The sequence below is a fragment of the Filicampus tigris genome, chromosome 7, assembly GCF_054856515.1.
Source record: "Filicampus tigris isolate MCC_2025a chromosome 7, RoL_Ftig_1.0, whole genome shotgun sequence".
NCBI lineage: Eukaryota > Metazoa > Chordata > Actinopteri > Syngnathiformes > Syngnathidae > Filicampus > Filicampus tigris.
The window spans coordinates 2,933,731-2,955,341 of record NC_141223.1 but is presented as its reverse complement, the minus strand read 5'-3'; the positions used below and the strand labels follow the sequence as shown (position 1 = coordinate 2,955,341).

The 21,611-nt window shown below is 38.8% G+C and overlaps 1 protein-coding gene across 8 annotated transcripts in view; it reads right to left on the bottom strand.

The window, feature by feature from the left end:
• Nucleotides 1-21,611, bottom strand: part of kirrel3b (kirre like nephrin family adhesion molecule 3b) — a 152,429-nt gene that overhangs the window by 109,785 nt on the left and 21,033 nt on the right. The window lies entirely within an intron of this gene.

Genomic DNA, 21,611 nt, shown 5'->3' with positions numbered 1-21,611 from the left:
CATTCTTGTAATAATGCAGGCAAATTAGTTATTTCACTAGTTTGCTGAAATTCATCAGCTGAGAGTCAACATACTTCTCTTTTTCTCAGCGCTCATGCGGAGGTACAGTTTAATTTGAAGTAAGGTTCCACAAATTACTTGTTTTTTTTTTTTTTTTTGCATTGTAATTATTATTATTATTTTAACCTTCACAGCATTCAAAAGTGGAAACAGCTTTTTATAATTACCCTACAACCACAACAAGTAGTGCTAAAATCTTTGAGGATTTTCTTTGTCAATCAAGACTCGACAGGTTGGAAGTAAGGCTTGGCCTTTTCTCACAAAGATAAACGTCAAACCTATCTTTAAAAAAGAAGACAGCATGAACAAAAAGAGGAAAACGAAAACTAACCATTTCCTGAACCAAACACCTTTAAAAACAGAACTCAGTCAAAATGTCAAATGCAACCTGGACTGATTTGTGTCAGTAAGGCACCTAACCCTGAAATGCTCTCATGGATAGTCGCTTTGGCTGTAAATTAAAATCTCACACAGTTCTTAGAATGCTTACAAATACATCTTTTTTTTTTTCCAGTTTCAAATCACTGTGACAACAATTGGAAAAGTCATTTGCTGTGAAATGATCATGAAAATGTTATAGTCACATCATTTATAATGTCTCTCAGGAACATTATGTCCATATTAACTTGTAGCAGATATTACAGTGGCACAGAGCAATTCGCCAGTATGGAAAGGTAGGCAGCCTTTAAACCACAATCAGCATCAAACTATGCCCACAGAGACTGTGGGCTGTGAAGTGGACAAGTCCTGCCGAAGCGCTGGATAATTGGAGCAGACACACTGTTTTCAGCCCTGAGCATTTGGAGACAGTCTGACACCCACTGTGAACTGTATACCTGAAGCTTCCGAACGGAGTGGCAAGGGATTTTCGAGATTTACAGATAACAACCAGAGTGATAAATAAAGAGACTGTAAAAGACAATAAACACAATCACAACCCAACCGGGTGCGGTGGTAAATGAAACACCATTAACTATAAAAAGAGATATTTGTCTTTATCCGTCAAAATGTTGCACAACACTGTTATTGAAAACATGTTTTATCAGCGACTGAGAGAAGTTCAAAGTAACTAATGGAGGAAACATTCAAAAGAACATATAGTGTGGCTGAGCACAAGAAACACTCAAACTTGAAGAAATACGGCTAATGATCATGTTGTAACATTATGTTATATAACTGCAGGCAAAAACTCAGCATATTAAAAATGTATTAGTATCTGTAGACATATTTGAGACTTTGAAATAGGCAAGTATAAATAATGTCTGCTTGCATTAACTTTATATATTGCTAAGTTCCCTTTGTGGAAAAAAAACCCCAACAAATGTAACCTCACAAATGACACTGTTCCTTACTCTGATTAACTGTGCCAGTAATTTTTTCTACTTCTAGTTTTTCAGTTCAGTGAAATATGCCTACATTTTAATGCATTATTTTGGTAAATTTGTCAGTACGATAACTTTGACTGCATGCAGATACTGAGAAAGCTTTGATGTTTATAAAATACTAATTGGTTCCACCAGACAAATAGTCACGAACCACAATTTAAACCTTAAAATGGTAATGGTGATGTAATGTTGGATTGCTTATATCACACGATTAGAGTTTAATCCCAGTTTATTGGAAGAAAAGAAAAAGATCAAGAAAATCATCAGAATTGGTCGATCTCTGAATATATAGCGTGACCTCAGCTGACACGATAATGATCGCTGAAGCAGAAATGGAACTCAGAGCGCATCTGTCCTGATCGCTCAGTACAAGTCAACAATAACAAAGGTGAATTGCCTTGCAAGCAGTTCCCCTCACAGTTCTGTCATCATTTAATTTTCTGACACTTGCGGATGTAGTATTCTATTTAAAATGTTGCCTGCACTGTTCATAAAGCTTTTACGCTGGCGAAAATCTCTCACTGGAACCGATTAAACGTGATTCTAAATATGAGCAAATCAGAGCCGTTTGCCTTCAAGGTTCCACTGTATAAACAAACCTTTTTCAGATGTGGCCCATTGCCATCAGGTATTCCGTCACTCTTCACCTGAGGCACCAGTTGCTATGCATTTACTCGAGGGGGAAAAAAAATAAATAAAACTTAGTGAAAGTCGTTGAGACCTCTCTTGTGAGGCGGGTTGTCACTCCACCGTGTATGACATTAGCTTCTCCCTTGGTTGAGGTAATTGGAGTGGCTGTCCATCAGGCCTGCAGGCGATGGGTTAGGTGGGGCTCAAAAGGGATGGCGAGAGGGAATGGAAGCAACGGTTCACCGGCAGCAGGTATACCCTTCAGAGAGCCTTTCTGATGAGGTCCCATAAGCTCGGTGCATCTGCCGTCTCCGATAAGCACACCTCAGATGCCACTGGGAGAGGTGGGAAATGGGAAGATGGATCTCCTCTTCATTTTCTCCCTATTTTAGAATGAAATGAAGAGTGTGCTTCTACTCAAATGTTACATGGGAATACACACTGTCTGCTCCACAGGCTCTGTGTTGCATGGTCAACCGAGGCTGGGTAGAGCAAAGTTTACACGGCCACTCTTAATCCGGCATAACGCTTTCTGGCGTCTTGAATTCCGATGGATTTTCTAGTGTTGTGTGATTTGTTGGCACTAAACAAGGCTGTAAGTGTGCATACTGTCACAAATGAGATTCCAGAAAAGTACAAATCTAAATTTTTATGGAGTTTGATTCCTCCCCCGGAGGCCCTGTGACAGACAGATGGTTGCCGAGATTATATACTGGTTGGAAGCGCCGCCTGCTTTCTCCCTTAAGTCTCTGTGTTTGATGTTGTAAAGGCCAACACTTTCAAAATAATAACAAGCTCTGCGTCTCGCTCATGCGGTGTGACAACGAGAAGGAAACAGCTGCATAACACAGGCAAGCTTAATGGCAGCAGCTTCAGCAAGAGGGGGAAAAAAAACACAGAGACTGTAACCTTGCTCTACAGCGTGTGACTTTGCATGCATAAGCAGTAAGCAATTGAAAAAAAAAAAAGAAAGATTTTCTTATGGTACAATTACAATAAAATGACAGCCTACTAGCAAATAGAATATGAACAAATGGCTGCTAGATTGAGCCAGGGCATCCAGTATTAGATTTTTTATATCATTACATTTTGAAACATCACCGCCAAATTGAGTTGCAATTATTTTTTTATTTGTTGAATTTGTATCATTTAACTGGAAATGTAGTGATGGCAACAACTCTTATTTTTATTAATTGTTTTAATTATATATTTTTTTCATTGTCGTTACACAGAGGTTGGCATTCCATCACTGACGGACGCCCGTTTTTCTGACGAGTGACGAATGATGGGATACTTTTTAAAAATGAGAAAAACTAAGTAAGCACTGACATAAGTGGATTTTTGTTTGTCAGAATAATCGTCAGTAACTGGGTCAAGTACCGACGGACCACTCAGTTCGTCGCTGACGGACGCTCGTTTGGCTGTCATGTTTTTTGGGGTGGGGGGACGGACTGACGGACCGACGGACTTCTGACGGACAGACCGACTGACCGTTAATGCAGTTCGGCTTGCAAAAACGCTGGACTGACGAATGACGGACGGGTACCCACGTCGCTGATAGATGACGAATTACATTTAGTAAAATGCCCATGTCTGCCCATACATGCATGCCTGACATGATCCTCTATATCAGGGATTGTCAGGGATATACATGAGTGCAATTGACATTTTCAATTAAATGTCTCTTCACACCACTTCAAGCAGTCTTTTGCCACCCGCATATACACGTCTAAGATGTTTGTATGTTATCGCATCGATGTTACTCCAGCAAAAACATTGACGCTGATTAATTATATTCATTGCATGCATCATTAAATTCATTAAAATAAAGCAATTGATCCCCCTTGCATGAATAAAAGAACCTTTGCTCGTGTATGAATGTGTGATTGAATGGCTACCCTGCGCATTATCATCTTCGTGGGGATTTCTCCAGTGATTCCGTGAATCTGGGTTTGTAGAAGCAGTCTGCTTGAATAGCTGCGGGGCAATTACTTCTCCCTCTCTCACTCACCGAGGCTATTTTTCACAGATACGCCGAGTTCATGGTCGAAACAACACATCTGAGAAAACAGTTAGTCCTCAGAGTAATATAACAAAGCCGGTTTGTGTTTTTTTTTATCTTTTTATGTTGTTGTGTTAAATTGCATTCTTTTGTTGAACTATTCAAAAAATGGCGAATATGTTGGTTTTTTTTCTCTCTAATGTGCAGAAAGCACCGGTTTGGCATGACTCATAAAACACAGTGAATTGGAATCATCCAGTCAGGTAGAGGATGTTGACATCTTTATCCCTCCAGGTCCCATTCCCCTCTATGTGACTTTGCCGTTGTTCGTGGTAAATGTCCGTCTTAATTGGGGCGCAGGCGTTTCCCGCCCAACACCTGTAAGACCGTAAATCCCTTTGAACTGCGCAGGGAGGCCAGCGCATGAGAAGTGTAAGTGCATGCGTCTTTAAGTGAGGGGGTATTTGTGGGGGACCGTTTTCTTTCCTCTGCCACTATCAACACCCTTGACCCGCTTGTCACCAATCTGTCACAAGGACTGAGTGACGGGCCCCGGCAACTCTCTTAACCTTCTTTTAATCAAACTGTCTCTCTGCATCACATTACATACAAGACGCGGCTGCTGGGGCTGCGAGGGGGGACACAGTGGGCATTTGTCTTTGCATTACGGTTGGACGACCTCTCCTTGAGGAGTCCATCAGATTCATCAGCGTGATAAAGTGGCATGTGTACTTCTTAAGGTGAGCCTCGGAAGGAAGAAGGGATTGGAATAAGGCTGAGATGGAAGGCGAGGGAGAGGAAGAAAAATAAATACAATGTATGGCTCATTGTGCATGAATTCAAATATTGTATTTTTTTTTCTTTTTCTCGGGCCTTTCATGGAGTAAATAACTAGACTATACTGATACTATGTTATATGACTGGTTGTGCTAATTTTGTTGGGTAGCACATGACTCTAAAATAAATGTGATTTACTAAGACAGCATTCATACGGACACTTAAAGTGAAACGCGAAACAATGTAGTTGTGGGATGTAGGGCAGCAAGCAGAGTATTTAATTTAATTTGATCTATTATAGATTACATTTATTTTAGTCGGCAAGTGCTGATGCATGCTCGTGCTAAAAAAAAAAAAGAAATGTTCACCATCTGTATTTCACTTCATGTTTCTTTTGAAAATTGCATGTTTTATGAACATGGTTTAAGTTTCACATTTTCTAAACAATAAAGTGACACCTCCACACGACTTAGATTTCAAACAAAATGTAATTAAATGATGATTGTTGTTTTTATATTTCATTTAAATTGAGTCGTATCATAAGGTTATCAACATATGTTTGCGATTATGAGACATTTGAAACCTTGTATAATTAATACAGGTTTGATGATAGTATCAGATTGGCTGTGATTATTATTAATAGTTTGCGTTTTAATATGAACAAAATTAAGGACCACCATTGTCCTACGGTAGCTTAAAAGTCTGACCATGCATCACTCAAACAGACAATTGGTATCGCAATTATCTAAAAATCAGCTAATATGCATGAATTGTGTCCAATTTAGACTTACAGAAAGATAACTTATTCGAGATTTAAAAGGGGTATTGGATCGGCCACCACGTCATCCAGTGGAAGAGCAGCTACGTTAAGACTCATCATTTTTTGTCGCAACTCTCAAGAGGCTTTATCTTAACATTTTGTCTGTACTCTTTCAGACAGCAACAAGGTCGCTCTTTAAGGCTCCACCTAGCTGTCACCGCACATCCAATTCAACAGAGCTTTTGTTTTGCTTCCTGCCAGACGTGATCTGTGCGACTCACTTAGAGTTTCCTCTTTCTCCAACCAATGATTATTCACGCCTAACGTCACATTCATACAAACTTTCACCAGCTCAAGACGAGAGTGAGCTTTAAGTTCTATTTTAAAGTTCCAAGGTAGTCAACTTTCACAACACAATGAGCATTCAATATTGCTCCATTAAGATTTCTCTCTTGCTTTCGGAAGTAGGTGCGTTCTTGACACAGCAAACCTTTGCTTAACAAGGATACGAGATTGAGTTTAGCTAATCTTGCGAGGCATCTACTGTACGTTTAAAGTCAATGCAGTTTGCATAGATCGCTGCCAATGTGTCAGGGCCAAAAGAGGCTGGTCTGGGTCAGTTTGCAATCAAACTCAGGTGGTGAAAAATAAACAAACCCCAAAAAAAAGCAGAAGTGTGATCACTGCCAAGCATTTTAGTTCACTTCAAAAGGGGACTACATGGGATAACAACTTCAATATGACCTCTATCAAAAGTATTAGGTAGGAAGTTCATACGTTCACAATCTTCAAATCGGCTAAGGCATTCCCCATGTTCTTGTGCTGTCTTCAAGGTCGAACAACATCATACACATGCGCACACAGGCATAAAGTAACAGAAACACACCTCGTGCCTCAATTCACCTCGAGTACCTCAGGGACTTGCCAAACACAAATCACTCAAAACTATTTCACATTCCTCAGTCTTATACAACTTTGCCAGTCATGATCTAGAAGCTAATTGATTAGCTGCTAGAGGGTAAAAGACTGAAAAGGTCAAGGTACGGCTACATGCAAAGGACGAACACCACAGGCAGCACGAAAAGGTCATGGCCTCGTTGCCTTTTGAAGAAAAGAAAGCGTGGATGAGCAAACACGAATCCCAGGGGAGCCACAGCATGAGTAATTTTGGGGCAGAGGGCTGACTTTAAGCACTCAAGCTGTGCTGCTGCCTGGCACACTCAAGACGTTGTTACAATTCATTTAATATGAAAGAATTATACAATTGGGGGATTGTGTTGTGCTCAAGAGTTGTATGAATCAGGTTATGCAGTGGAACCTACGGTGGCCCTGAAGTGCGAATCACTCACACAAAACAAACAAACAAACAAACAAACAAAAATAATTACAAACCCAAAAAAATACATGACAGAAGATGAAACAAAACTGCAAATCAAAAATTGCAAACAAAAAACAAGCAAACAAGAAAAAGGAATCGCACACAAAGAATGAGATAAAGAAATCACATTTGGAAGCAAATTGTTCTAGGGACTCATCGGTTGCACAAACTGCACCACTTTTTTAATGTTTTTTAGGGGGGGGGACTTTTGACTTTGTTTGAACTGTATTTTGTTCATCACTCTTGAATAAAATACCAGATAATGCTAGCAAAAAACCCTGTTACATTCTTGTGCTTTTCAGTAACACCAACACTCGGTGGCTCCAAAAAGAGCATGAATGTAAATCAAAACTGCGTCTCGAATAGGTTCAATAAAAAGGATCATTAATATTGTAAGGGCAGGACTAATGGCAGTGTAGGTGTGTGCGTGTGTGTGTGTGTGGAGGGAGAGGGGGGAGTTATTTTACAGCATGTACCTGTGTTCACATCATAAATTGAGCTCAGTGTTCATCATAATTTTCTAATGTAAATACCTATAAATCCATTTTACCACCTTTATAAAAAGTATGCATTGTAGTTGTCGACCTGGTTTCTATGCTGAAGTCGCAGCTAATCTGATTTTTCTATCCAAAATGTTACTTTAAAGATTGCATTGATAGCATTGGCCCTATTCACCACCACCTCTTAAAAAAAAAAAAAAAAAAAAGAAAACAATGAAGTGAATTAGTGGTGACAGCCACATCCTCGCTGGGGCAGGAGAGACATCGCTTGTTAACACACAGAGAATGAAACAAGACTAATGTACATTTCAAGGACAAAGAAAACGGTTGAATAATTGAAAGGCCTGCTCTCACTAGGACTATGTGTTAAAAGAGGCTGACAAGCACATCACGTTGCTCTCACTTTTCCAGTCAGTTTCCGCTCTAGTGCTGAACTGGCCCCTTTGGCGCACGGGCATTAGGCATTCTTTCACCTAAGCTCCGTTACTCCCTTCCCATGAGTGCCTGAGCTCTATTTTAGGCACAAAGGGGAGACGGTGTTTACAGTCTTTGACTTACTGATGGGCGAGTAAGAAGACAGGAGTCAATCTGCACCAAATACCTGGCTTAGCAGACAGCAGTTAACCAGCACGGCTCCCTAAGGACTCATTGGGCACTTCTTGTAAGGTTACTTAATGTTGCCATTTGTACATTTATCAAGGGGCTTTTTGTCCTCTCTGTGGGGCTTTCAGGGGGCTCTCTTCTCAGCAGGAGGGAGAGGGATGATGGAGGGAAATGTTGTGTTTGACTGCTGCTTTAACAGTTGTACTGTATAATGGCTACTAAGCGGATGGATGTATAGTCATGAAGCACTTGTGTACCAGCAAAGAAACAGATGCACAAAAAGATGGAAGAAAGAAATTCTGCCAAATTATCTTGGCTGACTGTAACATAATCTGACACCATCTGCCTGGCTTGCAACTCTTTGCCTTTTATATCGTTTGCTGCATGGTTTTATAAATGTATTTTAGCTGAGCCCCCGGGAGCTGCATATGGTATAGTACAAGTGCTGACATGTACAGGATATTTTAAGTGTCTGGGCTGCTGATCAAGGTACTGTCCAGTAAGAGTGTGCGTGGGTAAGGCTATAATATCGATGATACATAATATCAAAAGCCATGCACCATGCTGTTTTCATTTGTTCATTGTGTTTGTATTTTAAAGTTAAAATTAAAGCTCTGTAGGGCCAGAGGAGACCTCTGATCATCATTCAATGCCATTAGCTATCAGTCAGACTGGAAGTGATGTGAGATACAAGCTTCTTGATTGATACTTTGTGTCACTTTGATGTGAGCAGAGTTCGATTTAGGTACTGACAGAGGGCCTCTGGGATTTTGGTCAATATGGAGCTTGCCAAACTATATTTAGCCCGCTGGTCTTGTCTTAAACCCGCAAGAATCTCTTGTCCGCCTCGATAGGATCATTCGTTTGAAGGGTTTAAAAGTATTTTGGGGAGAAAGTGTTGGCATGAATACAACATAGTCATTGTCATTTTAATTTCAGTAAATGTGCCGTATAATTTTGAAGTCGGCCAAGTCACTTTTGAATCGGGGTTGATTTAAAGACAACAAAAACAAGTTGCTTTGGCATTAGCGTTGTTTATTTTCATGGTAAAGACAGGGCACACATGTTCGTTCGGATTTTGTATGACGCTTTGTGAACTTTGTGAAACACCAATACCTAGAGGACTGAAGTGGAACAGCAATGACCCAAAAGTAAAAGTCATGATTCTCAGTCAATCAATACGATATGAATTTTCATTTACTTGTGCAATGCAAGTTTGAATCTTTTTAAAACACACTTTCTAAAATTGTATATTGCGCAATAATTAGCTACTAAATACAAAATAATAACTAAAACCGGGTAAGCTTGGTGTTCACCATTCAGAATGCTGTGTGGCTTAATGTGGGTAAGTAACAAGACAATTATTTCGGTATCCAAATGAAAGATGCTACGTCACCGTTTTCACAGACAGGGAAAAGCAAAGATCCAATGAATCTACTATTAATCTACCAATTGTCTGATAAAATTCAAAAATGAAAATGTGCAGACAACACGCAATAAAGAGCACTCATTCTGCACAGTAAGTCCAGCGGCATGTAATTTTTTTCCCCCAATGGCTGACCGTGTGTTTATCAGAACGGTAATGTGTGCATAATAACAGGCTTTGCAACGCCTGTAAGAATGTCAAGGCTTTTGACAAGTCAATCAAGTCCCAGAATAGAAGGACAAATTATGTGCTGCAGTTGTACTAAATGACACGCAGACAATCCACCCCCATTCTCAATTGAGCCTTAAAATGCACAGAATACAGTACTGAAGCAAAACCTGAGTTCTACAACACTAATGAGAGCAATGAATTAAAGAGAAACAAACAACAAATGATATTCAGCTTTGTTCCTTCCATATGGCGAAAACATTGCAATATTAGGATTCGTACAATAAAGGACAATTAGATAATAGAGGCAATAAGGTTTGTCACCATAATTTACTAACTCTACTTTCCATTATTGTCATACCGAACTAGATTAGTTCAAAGACTGGTTATTTAAGGGGCATGATTCATGCAGAAATTGGGACAAAAGAGTAGAAAAAAGGATTTAGGCTTTTAAAAATGATGTCCTCGTACATGCCTTTGCCACTCTGTCACAGACTGATATGAGAAGGATTACAACCAACGTATGTGGTTGATTACTTTTCTATATGCACATTTACGGCAAATATGTGAAGGGGCCTTGCAAACACTGGCTGGATTAGAACACGTCTTTAAACAAGTATGTGAAAAGGTCAGCACATGTTTTTGAGGCCGGTAAAGATAAAATGAGTGCAGACATGGACAAAGTGTTTGGGTATGATGCATACAAAAACAAAACTCTCACACGTAGGATAACATAAGCAATTTTTTCAGACGATTGATGTCATTTTTTCAAAATGACGGATTAAGCACAGATGGAAGTGGATTTTCGACCGTCGCTTACAACGTCCATCGGTGACAGTCCGTTAGTCCGTCCGAACGCCTTTTTTGGCTTACCATTTTTTTTGTAAAATGTCTGTACAGACTGACGGACGGATGGACTCTGACGGACAGACTGACAATTGATGATTACAACTCGGTTCGTCATGTAAAGTGACGGACTGACGAATGACGGACAGATAGCCAGGCCGCTGATGGATGACGAATGACTGACCATCAACATTTTGGAAAATCCCCACCTCTGGAAATATCATAAATAAACAAACTATAGCCAATTATTAACATGTCTCTTAAGAATGGTTTGGGATCAGCTGACAACTTCCACTGTACATTGTAAGTTTGTATACGCCTCTTTTCATATTAATTGATAAGAAAATACTTAATAAGAAACCTTTTATAGTGGATACGCCGACACAATACCGGAAAATAACCAGTGTCATGACTGTGGTTCCTAAGTTATAACCTTGGATTTGTTTTTTATTGTCTGCTTGTTTGTTTATTGTTTTTTAAAAAAATCTGAGCTCAAGCGACAACTGTGAGGGAAGAAGAATATCAAAAAAGCCCCTGCTTGCGAGAACATTGGTGTCATGCAGGTTTTTGGCTTCATGCCACCCCAAGGCACGGCATCACAGCAAACGTGTTGTTTATTTTTTTTCCTCACATCGCCCCTGTCTAGGGTAACAAACTTTAACAAAGTTATGAAGGACAACAAAGAGTTCATGCCAAAGAGCAGAGCAGCAATTGCATTAAAAACGTATGAGCGCCTGCTTGGCTGATTCCTCTGCGCCTCATCTGCTCTGGCAACAAAGGGCTGTGGCTGTCACTCATGAGCTCCAGAGAGCATGCTAGCAAGGCCACTGGGAGCAAAATCTCACCAGTGTAAATCTTTAAACACTGAGGTCACCTGCACAGTTCTTGGACAATTAATGACAAAAGCTAGCGGGCGTGATGCCGTGTTAGTCCGTACGAGCGAATGCCACTGAATCGAGTTATCCAAGCAGAATTGTCTTACGATAATCAATTCTTAATTTCATGCCAAGTGCCTTAGATTAATCTGTGCTGCAAGAGAAACAAATGAGCTTTGATTGTAAATGTAAAACAAAACTAAAAACCAATGGGCGCCGCTTCCCTGTCTGATGCATGGATTGAAAGATCTCTGATCATGCAGTAATTGACGGTATGATATTTGTCATTAAAATTAAGACAATTGCTTGGGTTTAACTGGATGTATTATGCGCTGTACTACCTGAAAATAATTTTCTCCAATGATGTTGCGCAGGATGATCCTGCCATGCATTTAAATGACCTCATCTCATAGAGCAGTATAAGATTTATGAGCTCCGTCGGTGTATCATCAGAAATGTCTAAGTCCCTTGAGTATCAGCGACAGTAAAACATTTATTAAAGCTGATTTTCTCAAAATGACAATGTTCAACGGGGGAAACGAGACAGCAGTGTCAGGAGAGATGCTGATATGTTTCATATCTTCTTATACGTTTCTAATCAGGTCCTCACTCCTGAATGACCTTGATCTGTGCAAACGGCTCGTAACACACACACACACCTACGCATAACCACATTGGGGTTCAGGACACTGTCTAATCACTGGGGCCAATCTGGTGAACACAATCACTCCGTTAATTGAGAGTACTCTAGAAGAGGAGTGTACCAAACACACACACACCCACGCACACACACGGGCTTCGTTTACAGGGACGTATTAGTTATTTACGGAGTCATTCCTCTTATCACTTAGGCTTCACAAACAGCCAATGGGGATGTAATGCAACCTGCCTGCTTGAATAATTGGAAAAACAATATAGCAATACACAAACTGTGTGTGTGTGTGTGTATATATATATATATATATATATATATATATATATATATATATATATATATATATATATATATATGTGTGTGTGTGTGTGTGTGTGTGTGTGTGTGTGTATGTGCGTGTGACCTGGCCGGCCTGTGACTACCAAAATTCTGCTTATAATTGACAGCCATTATATATGCATTGGAATTCATATTAGAAGCATTATTATAATGTTAATAAGTAATAAAATAATCTGCGTGTAGGTGAATCTGCGGACCCTGAACCGCTTCTATTTGGGGTCCACTGTATATTGTACAGGGTTGTTGTATACAGTGCAATGTGTTATATGTATGGTATTCTGATAAAGTTCATATAGTGTCGTCTTTTGTTTTTGGTTTATGAATATGATTATCTATACACGTGTATAATAGGTGCATGTCTGTTTATATTTATACTTTTGTTTTTTTGTTTTTATTTATAGGGTTTACTTTGTATATATGCAAAATAAGCGTTTTTAGTTTCGTTTTTATGTGGGTAATGCTCAGGTGTATGTGTGTATGTATTTATGAACAACCCACCTTAGTATTAATAGAACATGATTTCCAATATTTTATAGTGAACAAGGGGTAGGACTCGACAAGTTTTTTACTTCTTCCTACTCCCCTTGAACATATAAACTTTACTGAATTAAGATAAGTACTGACTCTTTATTTTGATTTTTGATTTTGTTTTTTGTTTCCTTCGTGTTTTTCATGTTTATATGTTCAATGAAAAAAAATATATATATATAGTGCAAATGATGATGATAATGATGATGATTGTGAGGAAATATACAGTATACGCCAGCTGGAACATCTGAAGCTGTCATGCTTTGACAGGGTTGAGGATCCAATTGCAGGGACGAAGAGAGGCAATGCAGGAGTGCTCTCCGAAAAAGATTCTAATTTCAAAAGAACAAAACGGCAAACCAGGTACTGGGAGGAATCAAAATTTAAATTAAATTAACAAAGTCCAAATGTGAGATTCAAAACAACAACAAAAACTGAGAATAAACACTCAATACAATCAAACGGACAAGACAGTGAGGAACGAGTCATGAGTAGCTGAGGGAGCCGATTGGTAGACAAAAGGGACGAGAAAAGTTGGTCACAAAACCTAATGAGACTGACATGAAAAAAGGGACACAGGGTGAACATGACAAAACTAAATCCTATCAGAACTAAATGGAAAAAAAGAACAGAGCATGACAGAAGCATTACTTCCCTCAGTCAAAAACCTAGTCCGTCAAAGGTTGATCTCGTCACTGACCTTGTGTAATTGAAAATTAATGAAGTAAACTAATTGGAATTAGAGTAATCAGTGTACAGGACTGCTTGTCAACTTGTCAAGTGCATCCAACCACCAGGGAAGCTCACAATATGGTTGGCCCATACATTACATGACATTCAAGGGTGTCACTTCCAACAGAAATAGATCAAATAAATGTCTGTTAATGAAGAACACACAAATAGGAATATGGCTTATTCTGGCATGAAGTGGGGAAAAGACTGTCTTTAGAAGTGTAATCATAGGGATGAAAAAAAATCTATCATCTTTAATTATTTTAAAGAACATGTAGTTTTATCTTAATTATCTGTCCCTAAAAATTCTATTAGTGTTCCGTCTAAACTCAAAACAAATTGTACCATACCATTGAAGAATAATAAAATTATTTTCTGGGATCACAATGTACTCCTGGAAATAGCAATAGCTCTGGCGATGCCTTATCAGAGATGATAATAATAGATATGCAGCTTCTACCTTGGCAGAGGCATTGTAATGGCAGTGATAACATCTGATAATGTGCAATTTAAAGCTTTGATAACATTCAAAAAAAAACAAAAAAACGTGTGGAACATCTATTGCTCCACTGAGTGCCACTCTGGGGCTTGAATTGCTTTTTAATGTCTAAGTACTAAAAAGGGAAGGGGAAAAAAACGATGCGACGGAATCTCTTGAATTGTATTGTTGGTACAGTTTGTTCAAACATAACATGCCGTTCTACATTGTCAAAATGACTGTTCTATGACACCGTGTGTTGCTTCTTGACACTCTATGTCTCGAAGTCATCCTACTGAACAAGTATTAGCAACCATCCCATCCACCGCACACTGCCAACCGAGCAAATGGCTTCTTCTCACATAATAGAGAGATAAGCTTGCTATCTCTCACCAGTATATGTCAAGTGCCATTAGTTTCGCAGCTATTTCATTTTGCTCGGTGGATCCATACTCTGTTGCCGCTAATGATAAAGTCACTTAAATGGATAGTGCTTAGGCTCGCTGCAGATAATCTTCACCAAAGAGCCGTTGTTCTCTGAAGGCTCACCTTGACTTTGGAATAACGTGTTCATGGCCATTGTGCCAAACACCAAATGCAAAGGTCGATTATGAGTGCTTTATATACAATTGATTAGATAGCGCTTATATGAGCTATTATGGCTTGTGCCTTGGAAACCTGACTAAAAACACAGCCTAGTTCACTGCCTGAAAAATTTTTTGGGATAGTATGTGAATGTGTCTTATTGATTCAGAGAACATGTTGCTTGAGTTTTTGACAATGAGAGAGTACAGAAATGCAGCATTATTGTGGTTCCTGACAGTGAAGCTAATTTAAAAAAAACTGTTGAACTGAATGTACATAACACACAATCCATTAACTTCTAAATTAAACCTCATTTAAAAATGCAGGCATCCGCGCTTACTTGGATTCATCTGAAGTTCAACATCAATTAAGAAGGCTACTGCCAGAGATAGACATTTTACAACATTTTGTACTATTACTTTGTTACTAATAATAGTCATCCGTCAGCGGCCGGTATACCCATCCGTCATTCGTCAGTCTGTTATTTTTCAAGACGAACCGAATTGTAATTGTTATTTTGTCACTCCATCCATCAGTTGGTCCATCAATATTGTGTATGTCCATCAGTCTGTCTGTCAGTTCTTTCCCCCCACCCCCCAAAAAACGTCAGGAGAACGGGCAACCGTCAGTGACGAGTGAGAGGTCCGTCACTGGTGGACGCGGTTGGTGAAGATTACAATGACGGACGAAAATACACCACCAGCGCTTAGGCTGTAATTTTTAAAAAGTGTGCACAATATTTTTTATTTATTTTATTTTTTTTTAAACTCACTCCGTCCGTGACGGAGGGGAGGTGGCGTGTTCGTCTGCTGGTGGGCTGTGTGTTTCTTTGGGGGGTAAGGGGGTTTGGCCCCCGGCGAACGATTCGATGAACGAAGCTTTTGAATGGTTCTTTTTGGTCAACTGATTCAGTTCACTGAAAAGAATTGTCATGCCCATCACTACTCTCAACTCGCAGCAAAGATTAAGTGCTTCCTCAGTAAGATGCTTAAGCCCGTGCGTTTTCATTCCATATCATCACATCAATAATTTGTGTGTGGGTCATGTGTGGATCAGAAGTAACGGCTGCACAATACTACAAATACACCAAATTGTTCATTTCTCTCTGATACCTATCAAGCTTGAGAACTATTTTAGATCAAATCAGGAAGTGACCACTCTTCTAACCGCTCTGCTTTAGTACTGTCTCAGAAGTCGCCTTGATGTCGTGTTGCATTTAGGATGTCTCAAGGGCTAATCCCTCCACGGTTGTGGTAGGCTGCTGTATATATACATAGAAAACGATGCTGCTCATGTTATTTTTGGCTGTGCTTTAGGAACTAATTGTTTACAGAAAAAAAAAAAAAATGCAGACTCAAGTCTAACTTTGATCGTCATTTGAGGCGCCGGTGTGGAAATACGTCCATTCCTTACGGTGGCATCACATTAAGAGACACGAAATTTAAAAAAACAAACAAACATTCATTGTAGTTTTTTTGGGGGGGGGGCTCCCTATCACCATTTCAAAGACTTTAGACATAGCACGACAAGTTAACTTGCATGAATTTAAGTAAAATGTTCCACATCTTTCGGGGCTCAAATTAAACCAAATAACTGAATTATTGCGTTATGTACAATTTAATTCAATACATTATTCATGCAGACATCACAGATATTTTCTTTTATGGTTTACTGACTGTTGATAATACAGTGCTAAAATGACGTTAAAAAAAGGAATGACTATTACCTACTGTAGGAATGACAATGTAGATTCAAGGACCAAATGTGACAGCTTTCTGTAGTCTAATCCTTCTTAAGTGTAATGCTCTTGGGGTTCTGCTCTTTGTAAAGAAATATCAAAACTGCTAGTTTCTGCGAGTCTCACAAGAAATTCAGCCCTTTCGCTCATGATGAAAACGTTTTGTTTTTAAATTGGCTTGTAGACAGTTTCTGAAGCTGAAATGTGTATTTCTCAATTAAAAAAACAACAACAACAAAGTGGTAAGCCAATATAAAACACCATACATATATCTACTGGACTGTATTTAAAAGTGAGCAGGAGGTATTAACCACTCAGAGGGCGAGAAGTTATAATTGACAGAAAAGAAAACCTTCCCCCGAAGACAAAGCTCATCAACGTAAAAGTAGCTATTTTGTAAAGATACTAATGTAATTATGCACTTCTTGAAATCGTATTGAAGTTAAGAAGATAATGAAACCACGTAGTATTCATTGCGAACTGAACTGTACCAATATGACATTTCTATCATGTGCTTCAACCTTGACGGTACACCAATATATGATAGAAAAATGACTATTGTGTTCAGATTTTGAAATGGCTTTTTTCTTTCGTTCAGCCTGTGTATCCTTGAAAAGATGTATTGCGCATTCTGGATAAAATCAGTCCCCATCCAGAACATACAGTATATGACGAGAAAGACCTTCAGGAGGAAAGATAAAGCAAAATGCTGCAGTATGCCCATTGTTTTGCAATCACAAAACAAACAGCATCCAGCAAATGGTTGCATCATATTTCATAAACCGTACTTGCTAAAATGTGGTTGTAAAAAAATAAATAAAAAAAAACAGGTCCAAAAAGCAAGAATATTTTTTAAGTCAAATTATCGACTAGGGAACAATCTTATACACAGTATAATTATATAAAGATCAAGGTTTATTTACTTATTTATTTATTTTTACCTGACAGAGTTTTAGTTCTATTTTTGCTCTGTACCATTTCCTCAATCAGTGCTTAGAGAGAGAAAAAAATAAAATATGCCAGCTGACCTCTGTAGCGGTCACCCCAATCACAAACTTGCAGGATTGCAGACACTGATAGTGACTGAAGTTGTGGTTTGCAGCTGAGTGAATTCATCAGTATGAGTCAAGGTACATTTTATTCATCAAGATTCCTCCTCCAATCAACCTCAACAGCAAGCCGATTGGTATTGCAGCTCCCCGAGAGTGCCCTTAAGCCACTGGACAAAGACCTTCTATTCTCAACAGCGTCCTAGCAAGATGTACTGTACAAACTTGGTTCCCACAAGTGAACAGGCAGCATCGAGTGATCATTGCTTGGACCCAAAGTTGACAATGAACCATCACAAGGACAAGCTTTGTTTCCAACTGTGTCTAAACAACAACTGTTGATTGTACATTATGTCTTACCAACTGTGGAAAAAAAGGATGTATAGTGTCCAACTTCATTCCCAACAGTGTTCAAACATATGGTTTTGGTACATTATCGTCTCCCACCTGGGTGCGAGCAACTGTTGTACATCAAGGTTTTGGTTTTTTTTCTTCATTTTTTTTCAGTGCAGAATATACTGTATTCCTTTAGTTCCCCCACATTGGCAAAGGCTTGATGTATTTTATTACTGTTTTTCTATATCATCTATTCATCCAAGGTTCTACATTGACAATGGCCCAATGGCCCGGGGCCACTACATGACTGTGTAAGGCCAGTACAAATTTTATAAATATATATGATGAAATCAACACATACCTGCCATTTTCCAACATTTAACGTTCATTAATTTTGAGTTTTACCCACTAAATTGATTCATCCTCACTGATCTTTTTGATGCACTTGCATGCATTTTTTTGCGAGTCAAGTCAAGCCCTTTCATAAGGAATGACTTGTGAACAAAGCCCAGAAAAGTTGAATATTTAGTTGGATTTTGTACAAACAGTAAGGCACTGCATAGTAGTATTTAAAAAGTAATCAACATTATATCAGTCAAATTTGGTTTGTAATGAGAAAAAGGGCGACGTGGTACCTTCCTGTCCTGTAATGTCGGCTTTCTATAGGTGGATTAAGCAAGGTCCAAAACTGAGTGCTACAGATTGTTGGGATTTAGAGATTTGGTGGAGAGGGATTGACGGTAGTGCGTGTAGATTGGGGTGGAGATTGAGAGCAGATGGCTGTGATTTGGGAGCGATTATCCAGCCGGTTGTCACTGATCTCCATCATCCTGTTTCAATTTCTCAGGAAGTGCAGCTCATCTCAGACAGAGAATCCAGATGCCCCAATCCCTGGCAATGGACTGTGTTAATGGGGGAGGATTAATGATACCTCTTTCGCAATTTCAACAGAGCATCTACCCTTTCCCTGACCATGGACATCTTCGGTCATAGAGTAAGCTTAGCAATTGTATTGCGTTTATGCATAGGACCATCTCTTCTCTGAACAGTGCAAACAGAACTTCCATAGACTACCATTACTGGAAATGTCTTGTCTTTGATTTTTTTTTTTTTTCTGTCACATCGTTGTCCATATACGGGTTTGTCCATAGACCTGAGTTGAAAATCTGTGTTGAGGGTACTATTCTTCTTAAAAACGGGTCGATTTCTCAGATTCCACAAACGCAATATTAATCAGAACGTCGTGTTTAGACTAGTGGGCCTGCATAGAACATATTCTGGAAAAAAATATGTTTGGGTTGACTTCCCGCTTTAAGACTATTTCTGGAACAGAGCTAGGACCTTGTAAACATTGCATTATTTTGTCTGGTTCACGCACACCTGTGCAAGACACATCTCGTTAATTTAGCTTGGCATTAAGCTGCAGCAACACTTTGAAGTCAGTCAATTTCACTTTAAACCCTTTATCTGGTAAGCAGATGCTTCATTTTAGAACCACTGGCAGCTAGTCTATTAGATTACGTGTTATCAGGAAAATGAGATTATATTGAGAACGATGGCGAAAGGTGAAATTCCGCGAGGCTCCCTTACGCGTGTCACCTTGCCTGCAGTGCCACTCTCACCGGGTTCAGCAGGTTCAATGTTCTCTGAGACATGATGTTCCGTGAAAAACAACAACAACTTCTGGGATAAATTACAGCAGCTGGAGTGTGAGCTGAGTTCCCAGCACAACACAGACCCCATCAGTGTTCGTGCTTGTTCATTGTCTCTGTAGAGCAGCATTTTGTGTTATTAGGTGAAATACAAGGTCCCCAAAACAGAGGAGCACTAAATTTGGAGCTTTTGGCACCTTAATAATAGGACTGAATGGATATGACACAATGGGCAAGATTGCAAAGACTTAACTTTACGGCAATATGCGATTCCTATCATATTGGAACTAAAATATCACAGTGGTTGAAGACAAATAATGTGGAGCAACCTAATAAAAACGAGCTTGTCATTACTTTTTGTGACTGCATTATATGGTCAATTACTTTCTGTCAGGCATTCACTTTTCGGAAGTGAAGTACAGATTGTATTTTTTCAATGTCACTTTGTAAGCTAAATGCTGTAAAAAAATGTCTGCAATTCGTTTAGGATGCTATAGCCAACTGTTTCAATGTCAGACCATTGAGTCAACAACTCAATTCATTCCTTCCTAACGAAGAACTTAAAGTCGACATTATTAGATCCTTAAAAGCCCGAATCCCTTTTGTTCTTTAGATTTATTGAGGGCACATACCCTGTGCTCAGCTTTTACAATGAGACAAAAAGGACAAGAACATTTCAAGCGGCTTTAATGGCTTACAATACGCTCCAAGGACACCTCAACATATTATATGTATTCCAATAAATAACCCAGTATAAAACAAAGCTGGAAGGAATGTAAGACTACAGTATATTTTTAAGCATTACAATATATTTTAAGCAGATTTTTTTTTTAGAAATATCTCCAGTGAAGGAAAATATTCAAAACACATGAGAGGAATGCAAAATAAAGCATACATTCCCAACCTTGGGAAGACACCACAACTTTTCCCTACATGATATAGAGGCATTATGATAATGAGGGCTTGCCCTGTGAATATATTTACTTAAAAAAAAAAAAAAAAAACATTTTTGGCTTCTTGCCTTGGGAGCTAATTGACTTCTCTGACAATGCAATGCTTGGCTGGTTTGCATTCACACAAGGGTGGGAAATTGAATTTTGTTGCTGATTTCAGAGCATGCAAGGAGAAGGGGGGGGGGGGGTTGGCAGGATTTAAGAGTTTAAGCTGGATCTGTGTCTGGTTTAGATGGTAATGTTTTCAAACACATTGGTGCAATGTATTGTTTAACTGACCATCTGACAACAAAAACTCTGACAAAAAATATTTGGATTTGTTATTTTATTGATTAATTACTAATTACTCTGAAGCCTTTACAGGCAATGTTTTTTTTTCAGTTTAAAAAGAAAACAAGATTAGCATGTGATGAGTTATAATTTTGAATTTGACAAAAAAATAAATAAAAGAAATTGAAAAGTATGCTAGATTTTTTTTTTTTTTCAGCAATGAGAACTACTCGAAATCATTGCAAGTTTGAGATTAACCCGCATCCCAGAAGGGATTGCATTTGACCTTAGCAATACTAATGTACACAGGATGTTCAAAAATGCTGATGCAAATATTGCCCAATACAACTAAATCCAACACGGCTATGATAATAATAATAATAATGAACGAATGAGTGGTTTATTTTCGGTTGTATACATAATACAGGAAAGAAAATACACAAATCATTTCAAACACCAATTAACAACCGAAAAAAAGGAATAGACTGAAGCACCAGGCTTATTATTGCCTATCCTATACTCCTATCCTAATCCTATAATAAGAATGATAATGATAATAATAAAAACACACAACACCTGCATACCAAAATGCAGCTATAAGAAGTTGCACAGAAAAACAAGAGATTAACATGAATACAAGAGTACTTTGATAGTCAAATTAGGCATACAGAGTTCAAGGAGGATGACACTTTGTGTCTCAAGTCAATACGTGAAGAGTTGTATCCCCACATTCTTAAGAGGTTTGCAGCCTTTATGTAAGTGCCACTGATTAGCGGAATAAACCACTTGTCTTGTTGTGATTTGACCTTTACCTCCTGTGTCCACCAAACAGCGACGTCCCTGTACTTAAGGACCAACTCATTTGCCAGCTCCCACAGCCTAATTG